Source organism: Stegostoma tigrinum, chromosome 1 (genome assembly GCF_030684315.1).
Source record: "Stegostoma tigrinum isolate sSteTig4 chromosome 1, sSteTig4.hap1, whole genome shotgun sequence".
Classification (NCBI taxonomy): Eukaryota; Metazoa; Chordata; class Chondrichthyes; order Orectolobiformes; family Stegostomatidae; genus Stegostoma; species Stegostoma tigrinum.
In genome coordinates this window covers 138,320,701-138,340,891 of record NC_081354.1, presented here as the reverse complement: position 1 = coordinate 138,340,891, position 20,191 = coordinate 138,320,701, and the positions used below count along the sequence as shown (strand labels likewise).

General features: G+C 42.8%; 1 long non-coding RNA gene across 2 annotated transcripts in view; it reads right to left on the bottom strand.

Moving 5' to 3' along the window:
* Positions 1-4,966: 4,966 nt before the first annotated feature.
* LOC125456743 (uncharacterized) overlaps positions 4,967-20,191 on the bottom strand; it is a 102,826-nt gene continuing 87,601 nt past the window's right edge. For both annotated transcript variants that reach the window (XR_009446217.1, XR_007248505.2), the window contains exons 2-4: positions 7,873-8,004; positions 7,435-7,524; positions 4,967-6,988 (exon numbers count right to left, since the gene is read on the bottom strand). This is a non-coding gene — a long non-coding RNA (uncharacterized LOC125456743). The remainder of the gene's footprint in view (positions 6,989-7,434; positions 7,525-7,872; positions 8,005-20,191) is intronic.

The following is a 20,191-nucleotide window of genomic DNA, read 5'->3' as shown; positions in this document are numbered from 1 at the left end:
ATCATCAAACTCACAAAGTAAGTTTTAGATGAGGTAAAATGAGTTAAAGGTTTCACTATGCTGATGTCTGGCCAGGCTGATGATATGACACAGCCTCTGGGTGGAGAATGAATTGATGAAGACACACAAGTGTTCTTTAATGCGTGTTAGCAATAGTAATGTGCCTCAGAGTTAATGTCGCCTCCATCTAGTTACTATGACATAATAACCCACAATTTGTTATGAAAGACAAGAGTCTCTTCCGCTTTGACTTATTTATGATTATTCTTCCACAACAGAGTATCAAACGGTCCTTGGATGAGTGTGGGATGAGGGTTGTTAGCAGTCATCTACATTAAACAAAAGGTGCCAGAGGTTGATCCAGGTATCACATCACACCATATCATAAGGGATAGTAGGAACTGCCGATGCTGGAGTCCGAGATAACAAGATGTAGAACTGGATGAACACAGCAGGCCAGGCAGCATCAGGGGAGCAGGAAAGCTGACGTTTTGTCTGGACTGTTCTTAAGAACTTCCGAAGAAGGGTCCAGAGCTGACACGTCAGATTTCCTGCTCCTCTGATGCACGCTGGCCTGCTGTGTTCAGCCAGCTCTACACTTTATTACACCATATCATGACATATTTGAGCAATAAAGTGGGTTCTGATCATTATTTCAGCAATTTCATAGAACCCAAATAGGGTGACACTGACTGGTGTGCTTTGGAGAGGGTTCAGAGGAGGTTTACCAGGATGCTGCCTGGACTGGAGGGCTTATCTTATGAAGAGAGGTTGACTGAGCTCGGTCTCTTTTCATTGGAGAAAAGGAGGAGGAGAGGTGACTTAATTGAGGTATACAAGATAATGAGAGGCATAGATAGAGTTGATAGCCAGAGACTATTTCCCAGGGCAGAAATGGCTAGCACGAGGGGTCATAGTTTTAAGCTGGTTGGTGGAAAGTATAGAGGGGATGTCAGAGGCAGGTTCTTTACGCAGAGAGTTGTGAGAGCATGGAATGCGTTGCCAGCAGCAGTTGTGGAAGCAAGGTCATTGGGGTCATTTAAGAGACTGCTGGACATGCATATGGTCACAGAAATTTGAGGGTGCATACATGAGGATCAATGGTCGGCACAACATTGTGGGCTGAAGGGCCTGTTCTGTGCTGTACTGTTCTATGTTCTATGTTCTATGTTCTATATTGGATTAAATTCCCTTTTATATGATTTAAGTTGCTATTTGTTTTAAAGTATGTTTAAACTTTTTAACACCATAGCTAGAGTGATTTTATATGAAAGCATTGTTAATAATACTGTAACTTCAACCCATGCGACATCTGCTTTCAAATACATACCTCATGGATCTTATGGTGACCTTTATCCTCCAGAAGTTATGGGGCATGAGGAAGGAACAAGGGTATGGGATTGGGAGCCTTTATACATTCTTCCTGTGGCCAACTAACACACCCAGGAAGGTGTAAGAATCTTCAGTAGATTGTTTTGCTTTGTCAGCAGACAGATCTTTACAAAGTCATACAATAGGACATAGATCCCTCAAAGTTGCTACCCAAGTTGATAGGGTTGTAAAGAAGGCGTATGATGTGTTGATTTTCATTGGCAGGGGAATTGAGTTTGAGAACCACGAGATTATGCTGCAGCTCTATAAAACCCTGGTTAGACCACACTTGGAATATTGCGTTCAGTTCTGGTTGCCTCATTATAGAAAGGGCGTGGAAGCTTTAGAGAGGGTGCAGAGGAGATTTATCAGGGTGCTGCCTGGACTGGAGAGCAGGTCTTATGAGGAAAGGCTGAGGGAGCTCGGGCATTTTTCATTGGACCGAAGAAGGATGAGAGGTAACTTGATAGAGGTGTACAAGATGATGAGGTGCATGGATAGAGTGGGTAGCCAGAGACTTTTTCTGAGGGCAGAAATGACTATTAGATGGGGCAAAATTTTATGGTGATTGGAGGAAGGTTTAGGGGAGAGGTCAGAGGTATGTTCTTTACACAGAGCGTATTGGGCGTGTGGAATGCGCTGCTGCCCACCCTTGACCATTAGAACTAGTAACAGTCAGTGGTGAAATGATTCTGGGTATCAGTTAGTCGTTTAATCATGGGGGTAATTCAACTGTAAGTAGAAATTTATTTTCCATAAGAACTGGCGGGAAAGTGGTGGGAGGATGGGAAGAGCATTGAATGTGTGGTGCTGGGGAGCTCACTCTCCACATCCTACCAGCAACTGAGACTGTTTAGAGGTCATTAATTAAGGAGCTATTCACACTGGAGTCACGTTGAACCCTTTCCTATCAGGTGGGAACACTAGTTGCTTTCCTGACCAGGAAAATAGCTCTGACAGGGACTAGGGAGGGAACATTGATCTTCTCCAATGTGGGAGTCATCAGGGTATGGGTGGGGTAAGAGATGGGTGCTGACAGCCACCCTCAAGCCTTGCTTCCCTTGCACAATTTACTGCCTGGGAAGGTAGTGGAGGCTGCTTACCTTGCAAGCTTTAAAACGATATTTGGATGAGTACTTCAAATATGGGGCAAATATTCAAGGATATGGGGCAAATGCAGGAAATTGGGATTAGTGCACTTTTCGTGGTAGTTATGTCAGTGCAGACTTGATGGGTCAAAGACCATTTTCTGCACTGTGTAACTCTACGAGCCCCTCACTGTAAACCGTCTTGAAAAGTTACCTACCATGCCCTCTGATCCTAGACTTCATGAACAACAATACAGGCTATATGGACTAAAGAAATTGATCACTTACACAAAAGGATAGTGTTAAGAATCCTTTCTAGGCAGCATTTGCATTTGTGATGACTTTATGGAATCGATTCAATGTACTCATCTTTTTCATTGCAGTCATAACTCAGTATGGACTTGAAAACGATCCATAACTCCTTTTGGAAACTAAAAATAAGTCTATTGCATAAAGTCCTTTTCAGTACTTATTGTGAATAAGTTGAATTGGCAAAAAAAACTACTACAGTTTTATGAACAGATTTTTTTTGGCACCACATTTTCCTCCATTTCACTTTTAAATTCCTGTTTGGTGTTTTCTTTTCTTAAACTCTATGACCTTGAGTTTCCTCCTTATTGCATCTATTATTTCAATGGGCTGGATGGTACCAGCTCACGCAAACAGGCTGTAAAAGCTGGAAGACCTTGTAAATCAGGGGACGATCACAATGTCTTCTTACTGCCATAGAATGTTCTCATTTGGAAATCTCAGCTGACAGGACACAGGTAGGCAATGAAATCTGTTAAGTGCTTAATTTAAGAAGAGTGCAGGAATAAATGACACATTTTTACATTGGCGGGATATAGCTGGTGAGGTATCTCAAGAATCAGGTCTCGGGCCTTGGCAATTTACAATCTATATTAGTGATGTAAATGAGGGGACTGAATAAAAAATGGCCAAATTCGTTGCTGATACAAAATTGGGTGGAAAGTAAACAGTGAGGGGACACAATAGCAGCTGTAGAAGAATATAAATAAGTTACATTGTGAGACAGTCTCAAGCTATTCACTTTGAAAGCAATAATACAAAAGTAGCAAAAATATAAAACAATAAAATAAAAGTGAAAGACTGAGAAACATTTACATCAAATAACCTGGATGGCTTTGTAAATAAATCACAGGAAGTGAATATGTCACTCAAAATGTTGTGAATCTTTAGAATTCTCTGCTTCAGAGAGAGGGAATATTCAGCCATTGAGTATATTCAGTGCAGAGGTAAATCGGTTTCTGGATATTGAAGGGAATCAAGAGCTATAAGAAGACAATGGGAAGATTGAGAATAGAAGGAACGTGAGCTGTGATATTAACAGAACAGCATTGGCCTGCTACAACTCCCATTTCTTATGCTATTATAGTTATTATGGATTTCCCTTCTGCCACTCTGTTCTTACCAACTGAACACAGCAAGGGCATTTCTGCCAATTGCTTCTCCTGAATTCCACTTTTAGTTTCCTTCTCCTCCTGTTCTTATTGCTCCATATCAATGATGCCATCCTTAGGACATGGATTGGTTTCCAAAAATATGCAAATGATAACCAGCTTTACCTTTGTGCTAGTCTATTCAGCCATAGAGTGCCCCTGTTCGGTTAGACCACTTATCCAACATTGAGTCCTGGTGATGACGCAGCTGGTTTTGGATTTTAAAAACTGGTTCTAATTTCCCTTGGCTCAGTCAGTTGGCAGTTTTTGTGTCTTGTTAACTCAAAACTGAGCTTTTAAACCCCTCATTCTGTCCATTTCCAAAATTGCTTATTTCTGTGCCAGCAACATTGTCTGCCTCTATTCCTACCTCAGCTCTCCTCGGCTGCAATCTGTATTCATGTTGGTGTGAACATAGTCAAACTGACATTTATGCATATTATACTGTATCTGCCATATATTTGCTCAGTCACTTACCTTGTCCAAATGACACTGAATCATTTCTGCATCCTCCTCACAACTCACACTCTCATCCAGCTTTGAGTCATCTGCAAATTTGGAGATATTGCATTTCATTCCTTCCTTTGAATCATGAATATATATATATGGTCTAAGCGTTGAGACCCCACTTGTCACTGTCTGCTGTTTGAAAAAAAGATCCATTTATTCTTATTCTTTGTTACTTGTTGACCAGTTATGTCAATCTCAATACACTACCCCAATCCCATGAGATTTAATTTTAAGCAGTAACCTTTAATGTGGGACTTTGTTGAAAGCCTTCTGAAAGTCCAAATCAACCACATCCACTGGCTCCCCCCTCATCATCTAAATGAGTTACACCCACAAAGAATTCTAACAGATTTGTCAAGCATGATTTCCCTTTATCCCTTTCATAAATCCATGCTGACTCTGTTTGATCTTGCCACTGTTTTCCAAGTGCTTAGCTATTAAATCGTTTATAATAAAGAGACGCGAAACTCCTACACATAGAAAATTTATTATTTTGTTCATCTCACAAAATTTAGGTAGATATAATCATCTCTGCATTCTTGGTACTTTGTGTTGGGGGTGTGGCGGGGCAGGGGTGGGGGTTGGTAGGGAAGGAATGCTCTTGTCCTCCTGAGGAGTCTGGTACAGCCAGAGATGTCGGGTTCCAAAGCTTATGAAGAAGTAGGAGGAATAGTGGCAGCTGAGAGATGAGCACCAACCCTGACTCAAAACTGCCACTGGTATGGAAAAACACCTCACACAGCAGCAAATTGTTGGTAAAACATAGATGTACGCAGAAACTGCAGCAAAAAAGGGCCAATTGAATGAGAGTGTTTGAGAAAGAAATATGAATAGCATACAGTAAAAGTTCTGAAACTAAAGATTAGCAAGACAATCTACATGGTATAAAGAGGGCATTAATAATCTGCTAGTTTTGTCGGGAGGAACATACTAGAAAAAAAATCAAACTCAACTGGGTTCAAGTAAATTGCTTGTCAGATTCTGAGACTTAATACAAATTCAAAAGAAGCATGCCATTATTTTTATGGGGATCTGAGAAACATGGAAAAGATCTCTGTTGAATTGGAAATCAAAGATGAAAATCAAGCAAAATGTTGCAAGGCTAGATCGATGCCTTATGCAATCAGACCAAAGATTCAGGCAGAATTAAATTTACTTGAAAGGGTTTCGAAAAGATTTACAAGGATGTTGCCAGGGTTGAAGATTTGAGCTACAGGGAGAGGCTGAAAAGACTGGGGCTATTTCCCTTGGAGCATTGGAGGCTGAGGGATGACCTTATGCAGGTTTATCAAATCATGAGGAGCATGGATAGGGTAAGTAGCCAAGGCCTATTCTGAGGATAAGGGAGTCAAAAGCTCGAGGGCATAGTTTTAAGGTGAGGGGGTAAAGAGTTAAAAGGGAGCTTAAGGTGCAATTTTTTCAATTCAGACAGCGTTGTATATATGGAATGAATGGCCAGAGGAAGTGGTGGACACAGGTAGAATTACAACATTAAAAAGACACCTAGATGGGTACATGAATACGAAGGGTTGAGAGGGATATAGGCCAAATGCTGGTAAATGAGCGAGTTGGACCGAAGGGTCTGTTTCCATGCTGTACATCTCTACAACTATCACACTAAATGCTACATTTCTTTCCTTGTCGATCTCCACTCTATGTATACTTCAACATGCTCCAAACTCTTAACTAGTTTCCCGTTCTGCTGTAAACTTTGTTCACGTATCAGTCTATTTTCCACTCTCTGTCTCTCTATGTATTCAGTTCCAATTCCATCTGCACAGTATTGAATTGGCAATCACATATTCAAAAGCAGCGAACAACTATTTATTTTAGCTTCACATTTGGGATATATTTTATTGCATTTACAGTTTGGACTACACCATTATTTTTGGTGCAATAAAAGAATGATAGATGGCAAACTATATGAAAAATGATAGCTGTTATTTTATGTCGTGCATCTGTTTAATCTATTTGTGCTTAAGTGCTTCAATGTCCTATGCTACTGTCCATTTCTATATGCTCACCTGTAAAACACATGAATATATTTTATAATGAAAGCACTATTTAATTATAGGAGTCTCTGAAGTCTCTTTCTTTCTAGTTACAGTCATATTGCAGGGTTTTATTTAAGAGAATATTTCTGTGCCCGACATCTGATTTACACTGATTTCATCTGATTTACACTGATTTCATCTGATTTACATTGTATAGTTCCTTTTCAACCTTTATCGCTGCTAATTTCCTGAAGATCTTTGAGCTTTCTTTTCCACTTTGTTGTAAATCTCAATGGGATTATTTATTTATTCATTCATTGCTTTGGTTAATACTGTCAGGGCAGTATGTTCTGTTCATCCGTAGTTGTCCTGGAGACACCCACAGTGATATTCAATAACGAATGTCAGGATTTTGACACAGAGATGCTAATGGAACAGTGATATTGTTTCAAGCCAGGATGAGGTGTGGCTTGGAGGGGGCCTCACAAGTTGGTTTCAATGCATCAGCTGTCTTTGTCCTTCTTGATGCTAGAGCTTGGGGTTTGGAAGTTGCTGTTGAAGGGTCCTTGGTGGAATGAAATCAAGAAAACAAAGTTAAAGATATTCTACCAGAATATATGCTGCATTGTCAATAAAATAGATTATTTAAAGACACAAATAGAGGTAAATGGCATTGTGGCTGATCAAAATGTGAAACTGAATATAGAAGAATCTTTGACATTTAGTAAGGACAGGTAAAAAGGAAAAGGAAACGGAGGTGGTGCTGAAATGATAACAAGAGTTGGGAAGATCATGGATCGGAAGATCAAAATAAGGAATCTGATTGAATGGAGCTAAGAAATAGCAAGGGGCCGTAAACGTTGGTAGGAGCTGTCTTTACCAAACAGTAATGATGGTACGGTGCATGTTGATAATTGGGACGTTAAAGAAGCATGCACTGTGGACAATACAGTAATCGTAGGTGCAGTCAATGAGAATTGAGGGGAGCCCCTCCACTGGCTGGAGTCATACCTGGCACAGTGGAAGATGGCTACAGTGGTAGGAGGTCAGTCATCTCAGCTCCAGGGCATCTATGCAGGAGTTCCTCTATCCCAGGAGAATCTAGTGTTATGCAATGAAAAAGGGATACTTAATAATCATGTAGTAGGATAAAATGATCAAAATATGATAGAGTTTTACACTACATTTGAAATGAAATATTTTAGTCTGAAGCTTGGGTGTTAAAACATTTATTAAAGAAAATTATTAAGGAAGAGGCAAATTGGCTGAGGTGGATTGGGAAAATTAGTAAAGCACATGTATAATAGATGGTCTTTAAGGAATTATTACAAAGTTTACACCAACTATACATTCTTTCAATCACAAAAACACAGCAATCGTGTCGACCGTAGATAAAGAGTGAAGTAATGGGTTGATGGACAACTTGTCTCTGTCAAGTGAGAAACTCACCAGGCTGCCTCTCAAAAGCATAAGATGGAGAGAGATGATTGATGCCGAGATGGGTCTTGCCTAAATCCATGTCCAATTCTGCGACAAATCTCACCATCAAAGGAGTGCAGTGGGTATTCACGAGACTTGTTCCTAGGATGTCAGGATTATCCAATGAAGAGAGATTGGGTAAATCAAGGCTATATTCTCTAAAGTTTTGAAAAATGAGGGTGATCTCACTGAAAGCTACACAATACTTAATAGGATAGACTCAGTTTCTTTTCCTTTGTGGGATGAGGGCATTGTTGGTTACACAGCATTTATTGACCATCCCTAATTGCCCAGAGGGTGGGTAAGAGTCAACCACATTACTGTGGGGCTGGAATCACACGTACGCCAGACCAGGTAAGGATGGCAGTTTCCTTCCCTAAGGCACACTAATGAACCAGATGGGTTTTTTTTCCTGACAATCAAAAATGGATTCAGGTCATCATTAGATTCTTAATTCCAGATGTTTATTGAATTTAATTTCCACCATCTGCCATGGCAAGATTTGAACCTGGGTTCCCAGAATGTCAGTGATAATGGGAACCGCAGATGCTGGATCTGATGAAGGGTCTAGGCCCGAAACGTCAGCTTTTGTGCTCCTGAGATGCTGCTGGGCCTGCTGTGTTCATCCAGCCTCACATTTCATTATCCCCAGAACGTTAGCTAGGTTTCTGGATTAACAGTCCAGCAGTAATACCACGCGGCCATCACTTCCCCTGTAGGTTGCTGCAGGTAAGATGACTCCTTGGTTGGGGATTCTGCAACCAGAGTAAACAATTTCAAAATAAAGGGGGCAGACATTTAGGACCAAAATGAGGAGCAATGTTTTCCCTCAGACAGCATGAATCTGTGCAAAACTCTACCCAAGAAACCTATGGTAGTTTAGGCACTGTGTAACTAAATTAGAGACAGACAGATTTCTAAATATTAATAAGGAATGTAATTTGTGGATGGTATTCGGAAAAGCCATTGAAGTGGATGATCAGCCATGATTGTATTGAATGGAAAACAGATCTGATGGCCTGAATGGCCTATTCCTGTTCCTATGTTCACCTTCCATCACACTTATGCACAATCCCCAACCGACCCTCACTCAGCTGTTGCCTAGCTTCCTCATTGATCCTGGGACTCTTTGTAGGTGGATTGCTAGCAGCTACCATCACTCCCTTTGGCATTACTCAGGCATTTGCTGCCGGGGATGGGATTCCATCTCTATAGTCCTAACTCCTGAGGTAGGACCACTGCTGTCATTGTTTGGCATGCAATTCAATTAGCCTTCCCTAAAAGAGATGAAGCAGGGCTTATCCTGACGTGTGAGACTACTATTTCCTTCATTAAATACTGTCCCTCCTTTCATTTCTTTGCTTAAATATATCTTTAAACTAAAGGTTTCCTTAAGCTATTCAGAAGCATGACAAAGTCCCTTAAAAAGCAATCTTGTTTTGACAGAGAGCAACAGTGAATTGGCATCGGACCTGCAAACATCTTTAGTACTATTGTCAGAATTTTGTCAGGACCCATAGTCCTTGCATTTCCCAATGTCTCAAAGAATAACATGTGGAGTGAATCAAATTGGCTGAAGACTGGTATTGGTGAGGTTGGCACCCCTGAAGGAGGCTGAGAGGATCATCCACTTGGCCCTTCTGGATGAAGATTGTAGCAAATGCCTCAGCCTTCTCTTTTATACATGGATGGATGCTCCTATTACTGAGAAAAGGGATATTTGTGAAACCTTCACCTCCGGGGAGATGTTGAGTTTTCCACCATTGTTCATGAATGGATATGGCAGCTCTGCAGAGTTTAGATCTAATCCATTCATTGTGGAGTTGCTTAGCTCCTTTTTATTGCTGCTGCTTGTGCTGTTGAACATGCAAGTAGTTCTGTTTTGTAGCTTTACCAAGTTGACAACTTATTTTTAAAATAAATCTTGCACTGTTGCATGCCCTTCTGGACTCTTCATTGAACCAGGCCTGATCCTCAAGTGATGGTAATAGAGTCATAGAGCCCTGCAGTATGACTGTAACTACCTCTTGGGAAAGAAAGAGACTTCTTTAATTAAACAATGCTTTCAATATAAAACACATACCATGTGTTTTACAGGTGAACATATTGAAATGGACAGTAGCACAAGACACTGAAGCACTCAAGCACAAATAGACTAAACAGATACAGCACATAAAAAACGGATCTCATTTTTCATATAGCTTGCCATCTATCATTGTTTAATAGTGCAGAAAGTAATGTTATAGCCCAATATATAAATGCAATAAAATATATCTCAAATATGAAGCTAAAATAAATAATTGCAGAGATAATAGGAACTGCCGATGCTGGAGAATCTGAGATAACCAGGTGTAGAGCTGGACGAACACGGCAGGCCAAGCAGCATCAGAGGAGCAGGAAGGCTGGTGTTTCGGGCCGAGATCCTTCTTCAGAAATAGGGGAGGGGAAGAGGATTCTGAAATAAATAGGGAGAGAGGGGGAGGTGGATAGAAGATGGATAAAGGAGAAGATAGGTGGAGAGGAGATAGGCAGGTCAAAGAGGCGTGGTTAGAGTTAAAGAAGGTGAATATCAGTGGGGAGTTAGAGAAGGGATAGGTTGCTCCATGAAGGATGGACAGGTCAAGGGGGTGGGATGAGGTTGGGGGTTAGGAAATGGGGGTGGGGCTTGAGGTGGGAGGAATGGTTCAGGAGGCAGGGACTAGCTGGGCTGGGGAGGGGAGATTTTGAAGCTTGTGAAGTCCACATTGATACCCTGGGGCTGCAGGGTTCCCAAGCGGAATATGAGATGCTGTTCCTGCAACCTTCGGGTGGCATCATTGTGGCACTGCACGAGGCCCAGGATGGGCATGTTGTCCAAGGAGTGGAGGGGGAGTTGAAATGGTTCGCAACTGGGAGGTGTAGTTGTTTGTTGTGAACTGAGCGTAGGTGTTCCACAAAGTGGTCCTCAAGCCTCCGCTTGGTTTCCCCAGTGTAGAGGTGGCCACAACGGGAACAGCGGATACAGTATACCACATCAGAAGATGTGCAGGTGAACATCTGTTTGATATGGAAGGTCTTCTTAGGGCCTGGGATGGGGGTGAGGGGGGAGATGTAGGGACAGGTGTAGCACTTCCTGCAGTTGCAGGGAAAAGTGCCGGGCGTGGTGGGGCTGGAGGGGAGTGTGGAGCAGACAAGGGAGTCATGGAGAGAGTGGTCCCTCCTGAAAGCAGATAAGGGTGGGGATGGAAAAATGTCTTTGATAGTGGGGTCAGATTGCAGATGGCAGAAACGTCAGAAGATGATGCATTGGATTCAGAGGTTGGTGGGGTGGTATGTGAGGACGAGGAGGATTCTGTTATGGTTGCTATTGCGGTTAGGGTGTGTGAGGGATGAGTTGTGGGAAATGCGGGAGATGCGGTCGAGGACGTTATCAACCATTGTGGAGGGCAAGTTGCGGTCCTTGAAAAATGAGGACATCTGGGATGTCCGGGAATGGAATGCCTCATCTTGGGAGCAGATGTGGTGGAGACGAAGGAATTGCAACTAGGGGATGGCCTTGTGGCAGATAGAATGGTGAGAGGAGGTGTATTCTAGGTAGTTGTAGGAATCGGTCGGTTTGAAATGGATATCAGCCCCACCACCTCCCGTACGTTTCCCTGCAACTGATGCAAGTGCTGCACCTGTCCCTACACCACCCCCCTCACGCCCAGCCCAGCCCCTAAGATGACCTTACACATCAAACAGATGTTCATCTGCACATCTGCTAATGTGGTATACAGTATCTGCTCTTCATGTTGTGGCCTCCTCTACATTGGGGAAACCAAGCAGAGGCTTGGAGACCGCTTTGTGGAACACCTACGTTCAGTTTGCAACAAACACCTACACCTCACAGTTGCAAACCATTTCAATTCCTCCTCCCACTCCTTGGACGACATGTCCATCCTGGGCTTCCTGCAATGCCACAATGATGCCACCCGAAAGCTGCAGGATAGCATCTCATATTACGCTTGGGAACCCTGCAACTCAAGGGCGTCAATGTGGGCTTCACATGCTCCAAAATCTACCCTCCCCTCCTGCATCCCAAAACCAGTCCAGCTAGTTCCTGCCTCCCTAACCATTCCTCCCACCTCAAGCCCCACCCCCATCTCCTACCCACCAACTTCATCCCACCCCCTTGACCTGTCCGTCCTCCCTGGACCGAACTAACCCCTCCCTAACTCCGCAATGACATTCACCTGCATTGGCTCCAACCCTGCCTCTTTGATCTGTCTGTCTCCCCTCCACCTATCTTCTACTTTATCCATCTTCTATCAGCCTCCTCCTCTCTCCCTATTTATTTCAGAATCCCTTACCCTCCCCCATTTCTGAAGAAGGGTCTCGACCTGAAATGCCAGCTTTCCTGCTCCTCTGATGCTGCTTGGCCTGTTGTGTTCATCCTGCTCTACACCGTGTTAACTAAAATAAATAGTTGTTTGTTGCTTTTGAATATGTGATTGCCAATTCAGTACTGTGCAGATGGAATTGGAACTGAGTGCATTGAGAGATAGCGAGTGGAAAATTGACTGATAGGTGAACAAAGTTTAGAGCAGAACAGGAAAGTAGTTAAGAGTTTGGAGCATGTTGAAGACTGGAGATCGGCAAGGAGAGAATTCCCTTTGTTTCCTATGGCCAAGCCAATTCTGAAACGAAGCGACCAAGTCACCGTGAATCCCATGCATCTTAATCTTCTGGATGAGCCTACCATGAGGGACCTTGTTGAAAGCCTTACTAAAATCCATGTAAACAACGCCCACTGCTTTACCTTCATCATGTCTTCAAAAATTTCAAACAACTTAATAAGACATGACCTGCTCTGCACAAAGCTGTGCTGACTCCCCCTAATTAGGCAATGCTTTTCCAAATGTGCGTAAATCCTATCCTTAAAAATTCTCTCCAAATAGCTTCCCAACCACCGGTGTGAGATTCACTGGTCTATAGTTTGGATTCAACAATAACATTTATTTCTGTTCTCTTGATTCTTTTAAATGTCATTCAGTTCAGCTCACAGTGAATCACCAAATTAGTCAGTAATAGCTAACCCACAGTCTCTTTCTAAAGTCTCCAAGCATATTCTGGCTTTGCATAATATAGCATATTGTATTACAGATAATAAGTGACAGATGTGTTGTTCAGGAGGCATGAGATTGTAGGAAGATTCCACCAATTGCATGCACCCAACCGAGAGCTATGCATGAGAGAAGCATATGCCTAAGATGGAGTTCTTCCTCTAGTTCATCTGGCTCTGTCTTTCATACCTCCTCATTGCTGGCAAAATAAGTTCAGTATACTTATTATTTTAAATTGTTCCAGGACACTGGGGAGCATTATGCCTAGATCCTTGGTAATACCTTTGACCACTTGATCAAAAAACAACTCACAGAATCACAGGTAACAAAATGTGGAGCTGGATGAACACAGCAGGCCAAGCAGCATCTTAGGAGCACAAAAGCTGACGTTTTGGTCCTAGACCCTTCATCAGAAAAGGGGGATAGGGAGAGGGTTCTGAAATAAGTAGCGAGAGAGGGGGAAGCAGACCGAAGATGGGTAGAGGAGAAGATAGGTGGAGAGGACGGTATGGGTGGGGAGGTAGGGAGGGGATATGTCAGTCTGGGGAGGATGGACAGGTCAAGGGGGCGGGTAGAGGTTAGTAGGTAAGAAATGGAGGTGCGGCTTGAGGAGGGGTTAGGTGAGAGGAAGGGCAGATTAGGGAGGCGGGGACAAGTTGGGCTGGTTTTGGGATGCAGGGGGAGAGGGGAGATTTTGAAGCTGGTGAAATCACATTAATACCATTGGGCTGCAGGGTTCCCAAGTGGAATATGAGTTGCTGTTCCTGACAAGAGAGTTGCAATCCCCCCACTGCATCCCCAAAACCAGCCCAGCTCATCCCCGCCTCCCCAACCTGTTCTTGCTCTCCCCTATCCCCTCCTCCCACCTCAAGCCGCACCTCCATTTCCTACCTACTAACCTCATCCTGCCTCCTTGACCTGTCCGTCATCCCCGGACTGACCTATGCCCTTGGATTCTCCAGCATCTGCAGTTCCCATTATCTCTGATTACAGAATCACAAGCTAGTTGTTATCAAAAGGTTATTTTGGCTCATCTTAGCTCCTCATGCAGAGAAAAAACATCTCAATTCACAGCTCCAGGCACCCAGGTTTGATTCCACCTTTGGGTGACTGTCTGTGTGGAGTTTGCACATTCTCCCCGTACCTGCCTGGGCTTCCTCTGGGTGCTCCGGTTTCCTCCCACAATCCAAAGATGAGCACGCTAGGTGGATTGGCCATGCCCATAAGGCTCAGGGATGTGTAGATTAGGGGGATGAGTCTGGGTGGTATTCTCTGAGTGTCGGTGTGGACTTGTTGGGCTGGAGGGCCTGTTGCTACACAGTAGGGACTCTATGATAACAAGATGATTGGAACTGCACACTTGCAGAAATAAAAGTTAAAGAATGAAGTGAGTAAAGGCTGCTGGGCCACATTTCTTCCACTAGATCAGCCACATGTTTTGCTCCATGAGGAGCTTCATTAACGACAGGTAAGACCTGATGGGATGCATTCTTGGATATTAAAACAAGTAGTGACAGAGACAATGGTTGCATTGTTAGTAATTTTCCAAACTCCCGGAAAGTCCCAGAGGGTTTAAAAAATTACCTTTGTTTAGAAAGAGAAGGAGGCAAATACAGTTAACTATCGGCCAATTAGCTTAACATCTGTTATTGGGAAAATGTGATTATAAAGGAAGTAATAGCAGTGTATTTAGAAATAAATAGCATGCTTAAGCAGAGTCAGCATGGCTTTATAAAGGGGAAACCATGCCTGAGAAATTAACAAGTAATTTTTGAGGAAGTAAAAGGTAGGATAGATAAAGGGCAAACAGAGGATATATATATATATATATATATATAAAAGTACATTTAGATTTTCAGCAGATGTTTGATAAGGTACCACACATTAGGGTATTTAATAAGATAGGAACCCATGGTGTTATAACTAGTATATTCACATAGATAAAAGTGTTGGTTAACAGAAGACAGAGTTAAGTATTTCAAGTTTTTCAAGATGCAACGGTAACCAGATAATATATATTAGCAACTTGGTTGAGCAAAGTGAATGAACTACAACCATGTTTGTGGATAGCACAAAAATAGATGGAAAGGCAAGTGGTGAGAATGACAAAAGAGTTTGCAGAGTCTATAGACAGCCTGAGCAAATGGGCATATGTGAAACTATGAGGTTTTGCACTTCGGTAGGAAGAATAGAGGTGCTGACTAATATTTAAATGGAAAGTGATGGCAGGAGACTACAGAACAGAAGAATTTGTGAGTCCTTGAGAATGACTCATAAAAAGCAAGCATCTAAATTCAGATGGTAATCGGGAAGGCAACCGTAATGTGAACCTTTATTTCAAAGGGAATGGAGTATAAAAATAAAGAGGTTTTGCTAAAAGTACACAATACACTCTTTACACCACAGCTGGAATACTGTGACAGGGCCTGGGTTCCTTTTAAGTACATAAGAACGAAGAACAGGAGTAGGTAATTTAACCCATTGAGCCTGCTCCATTTAATATGTTCATGGATGAAGTCATCTCAGTGTCAACTCCAAATTTCTGCCCTCTCTCCACAATGCTTCCATCAATTACTGATTAAAAATCTGCCTATCTCTTCCATATATTTACTCAACGTCCTGGCATCCACATATTCTGATGCAGTGAATTCCACAGATTCACGATCCTTTCAGAGATGTAATTTCTCCTCATGCCTGTTTCACACTTGCTATCCGCTATTCTAAAGGAGATAGCCTAGACAAGGTTCACTCGCTGGCACCATATGGAGGGATTGTGATAGGAGGAAAGGTTGAGCAGGCTGGGATTGCGTTCATTGGCATTCAGAAAAATGAGAGATGACTATATAGAGACATGCAATATTCTTAAGTGGCTTGCCAAGGTAAATGTGGAAAGATTAAAAGGAAAGGCCAAACGCCTTCTGAGTCTGATCCACCATTCAATGAGACCATGGCTGATCTGTGGCCTAACTCCATATACCTGCCTTTTACCAATATTTCCTACTACCTTGGTTAACAAAAATGTATCTATGTGAATATAAAACTCAGAATTGATTCCCTGAACTCTGAAGTTAAATGAATAAAAAAGTCCCAAGATAGCCTTTAAGTTATTCTAATTCAACTCTGACCAACTCGTTCCTTTGAAGGGCTGGGGCAGCGCAAGAAGTATTGAGTTATATTAGATATAATCCTTAAGAATGTCTTTATAACAAACATAATGAGCACAATGTTAAATGGAAAATGCATCCTACAGTTTGAGCTCCTATTATTCAATAAATTCAATCCATAACTGCCCCCAAAACAAAACTATTCACATTACTTCATGACATGATCATGCTCGGACACAAGACTTTGACATCACGATTTTTTAGAATTAGGCTTATTTTCACATGTACTCACATGAGTATAGTGAAAAATTTACGAGGTTGCCATTTGTGATGCCATCTTAGGTACAAAGGTACCTAGGTACAGGATCTTAGAAATGAGAGGAGATGGACAAAAATTGGAATTTCAATGAACGGAACAATGAATTGGAGCAGGGGGCCTAATTATGTTAAGATCAAACATGTTGTAGCAACTTCATGTGTCACTACTTCCATAGCAACACTCTTTAAACAAAGGGACTTGTCCTACACTGTTCAATCACTTGCACGCAGATGCATAAGAAAAATGACAAATTGGCCAGAGGGCTCCAACACTGACCCTGTGTTAATTCCTGCTTTACTCTTAAACTAATGTGGCAGGGGGATGGGAACCAAATATTGGACAGAAAAGAGGTAGTAACAAAAGCCTGTAGGGAACTAGATAATGGAGTCAGTGTGACTAAAGAGAATAGTAGTCGGGGAGTGGATGATGAACACAAAGGGACAGGTGGTCTGAGGTGCATTTGTTTTAATGCGAGAAGTGTAGTAGATAAGGCAGATGAGCTTAGGCTTGGATCGGTACCTGGAAGTATGATGTTATTGCCATTACTGAGACTTGGTTGAGGGAAGGGCATGATTGGCAACTAGTTGTCCCAGGATATCGATGCTTCAGGTGGGATAGAGAGGGAGGTAAAAGGGGTGGAGGAGTTGCAGTACTGGTCAAAGACGATATCACAGCCGTACTGAAGGAGGGCCCCATGGAGGACTCAAGCAGTGAGGCAATATGGGTAGAACTCAGAAATAGGAAGGATGCAGTAACTATGCTGGGGCTGTACTACAGGCCTCCCAACAGTGAGCGTGAGATAGAGGTACAAATATGTAAACAGATAATGGAAAGGTGTAGGAGAAACAGGGTGGTGGTGATGGGAGATTTTAATTTTCCCAACATTGACTGGGATTCACTCAGTGTTAGGGGTCAAGATGAAGCAGAATTTGTAAGGTGTGTCCAGGAGGGTTTTCTAAAGCAGAATGTATGTAGTCCAACTCGGGAAGGGACCATACTGGACCTGGTGCTGGGGAATGAACCCAGCCAGGTGGTTGATATTACAGTAGGGGACCACTTTGGAAATAGCGACCACAATTGCGTAAGTTTTATAATACTCATGGACAAGGATGGGGGTGGCCCTAAAGGAAAAGTACTAAACTGGGGGAAGGCCGACTATACCAAGATTCGGCATGATCTGAGAAATGCAGATTAGGAGAAACTGTTTGAAGGTAAATCCACATTTGATATGTGGGAGGCTTTTACGGAGAGGTTGATTAGCTTGCAGGAGAGACATGTTCCTGTGAAAATGAGAAATATAAATGGCAAGATTAAGGAACCATGGATGACAGGTGAAATTGTGAGACTAGCCAAGAGGAAAAAGGAAGCATACATGAGATCTAGGCGACTGAAGACAGACAAAGTTTTGTAAGAATATCGGGAATGTAGAGCGAGTCTGAAATGAGGCATTAAGAGGGCTAAGAGAGGACGTGAGATATTGCTGGCAAACATGGTTAAGGAAAATCCCAAAGACTTTTATTCATATATAAAGAGCAAGAGGGTAAGTAGAGAAAGGATTGGCCCACTTAAGGACAAAGAAGGAAAGTTATGCGCTGAGTCAGAGAAAATGGGTGACATTCTTAACGAGTACTTTGAATCGGTATTCATCAAGGATAGGGACATGACAGATGTTGAGGTTAGGGATAGATGTTTGCTTATTCTAGGCCAAGTTGACATAAGGAAGGAGGAAGTGTTGGGTATCCTAAAAGACATTAAGGTGGACAAGTCCCCAGGTCCGGATGGGATCTATCCCAGGCTACCGAGGGAAGTGAGAGAGGAAATAGCTGGGGCCTTAACAGATATCTTTGCAGTGTCCTTAGACACAGGTGAGGTCCCAGAGGACTGGAGGCTTGTTACTGTTGTCCCCTTGTTTAAGAAGGGCAGCAAGGATAATCCAGATAATTATCGACCAGTGAGCCTGACGTCAGTGGTAGGGAAGCTACTGGAGAAGATACTGAGGGATAGGATCTATTCCCATTTGGAAGAAAATGGGCTTATCAGTGATAGGCAACATGGTTTTGTGCAGGGAAGGTCATGTCTTACCAACTTAATAGAATTCTTTGAGGACGTGACAAAGTTGATTGATGAGGGAAAGGCTGTACTTCTCATATACACGGACTTCAGTAAAGCGTTTGATAAGGTTCCCCATGGCAGGCTGATGGAGACAGTGAAGTCACATGGGGTCCAGGGTGAGCTAGCTAGATGGATTAAAAAACTGGCTGGGCAACAGGAGACAGAGAGTAGTAGTAGAAGGGAGTTTCTCAAATTGGAGGCCTGTGACCAGTGGTGTTCCACAGGGATCTGTGCTGGGACCACTGTTGTTTGTGATATACGTAAATGATCTGGAGGAAGGTGTAGGTAGTCTGATCAGCAAGTTTGCGGATGACACTAGATTGGTGGAGTAGCAGATAGTGAAGGGGACTGTCAGAGATTACAGCAGAATATAGATAGACTGGAGAGTTGGGCAGATAAATGGCAGATGGAGTTCAATCCGAGCAAATGCGAGGTGATGCATTTTGAACGATCAAATTCAAGGGCGAACTATACAGTAAATGGAAAAGTCCTAGGGAAAATTGATGAACAGAGAGATTTGGGTGTTCAGGTCCATTGTTCCCTGAAGGTGACAACACAGGTCAATAGGGTGGTCAGGAAGGCATATGGCATGCTTTCCTTCACTGGACGGGGTATTGAGTACAAGAGTTGGCAGGTCATGTTGCAGTTGTATAGGACTTTGGTTCGGCCACATTTGGAGTACTGCGTACAGTTCTGGTTGTCACATTACCAAAAGGATGTGGATGCTTTGGAGAGAGTGCAGAGGAGGTTCACCAGGATGTTGCCTGGTATGGAGGGTGCTAGCTATGAAGAGATGTTGAGTAGATTAGGATTATTTTCATTAGAAAGACGAAGATTGAGGGGGGACCTGATTGAGGTCTACAAAATCATGACGGGTATAGACAGGGTGGATAGCAAAAAGCTTTTACCCAGAGTGGGGGACTCAATTACTAGGGGTCATGAGTTCAAAGTGAGAGGAGGAAAGTTTAAGGGAGATATGCGTGGAAAGTTCTTTACACAGAGGGTGGTGGGTGCCTGGAGCGCGTTGCCAGCGGAGGTGGTAGATGCAGACACATTAGTGTCTTTTAAGCTACATTTGGACAGGTATATGGATGGGCAGGGAGCAAATGGGCACAGACCGTTAGAAAATAGATGACAGGTTAGACAGAGGATCTTGATCGGCGCAGGCTTGGAGGGCCTCTCTGTCTCCTGTTGCCTAGCCAGTTTTTTATCCATCTAGCTAGCACACCCTGGACCCGATGTGACTTCACTGTCTCCATCAGCCTGCCATGGGGAACCTTATCAAACGCCTTACTGAAGTCCATGTATATGAGAAGTGCAGCCTTTCCCTCATCAATCAACTTTGTCACGTCCTCAAAGAATTCTATTAAGCTGTTCCTGTGCTGTAATTTTCTTTGTTCTTTGTGCTCAGAATTTTCAACCTGAAGTGTGGGCGGAGTCTAGAATAAAAGCAAAGTACTACAGATGTTGGAAGTCTGAAACAAAAACAGAAAGTGCTGGGGGTCCTCAGCTGGACTGGCAGCATCTGCCGAGAGAAAATCAGTGTTAACGTTTTGAGAACAGTGACCCTTTGTCAGAGTACCTGTTTTCACTGAGGGCAGACTTTATTATGTGTATACACAAATGGTTAAGGATATTGACAGAGTTACACTGCCCATTCGTACAATAAT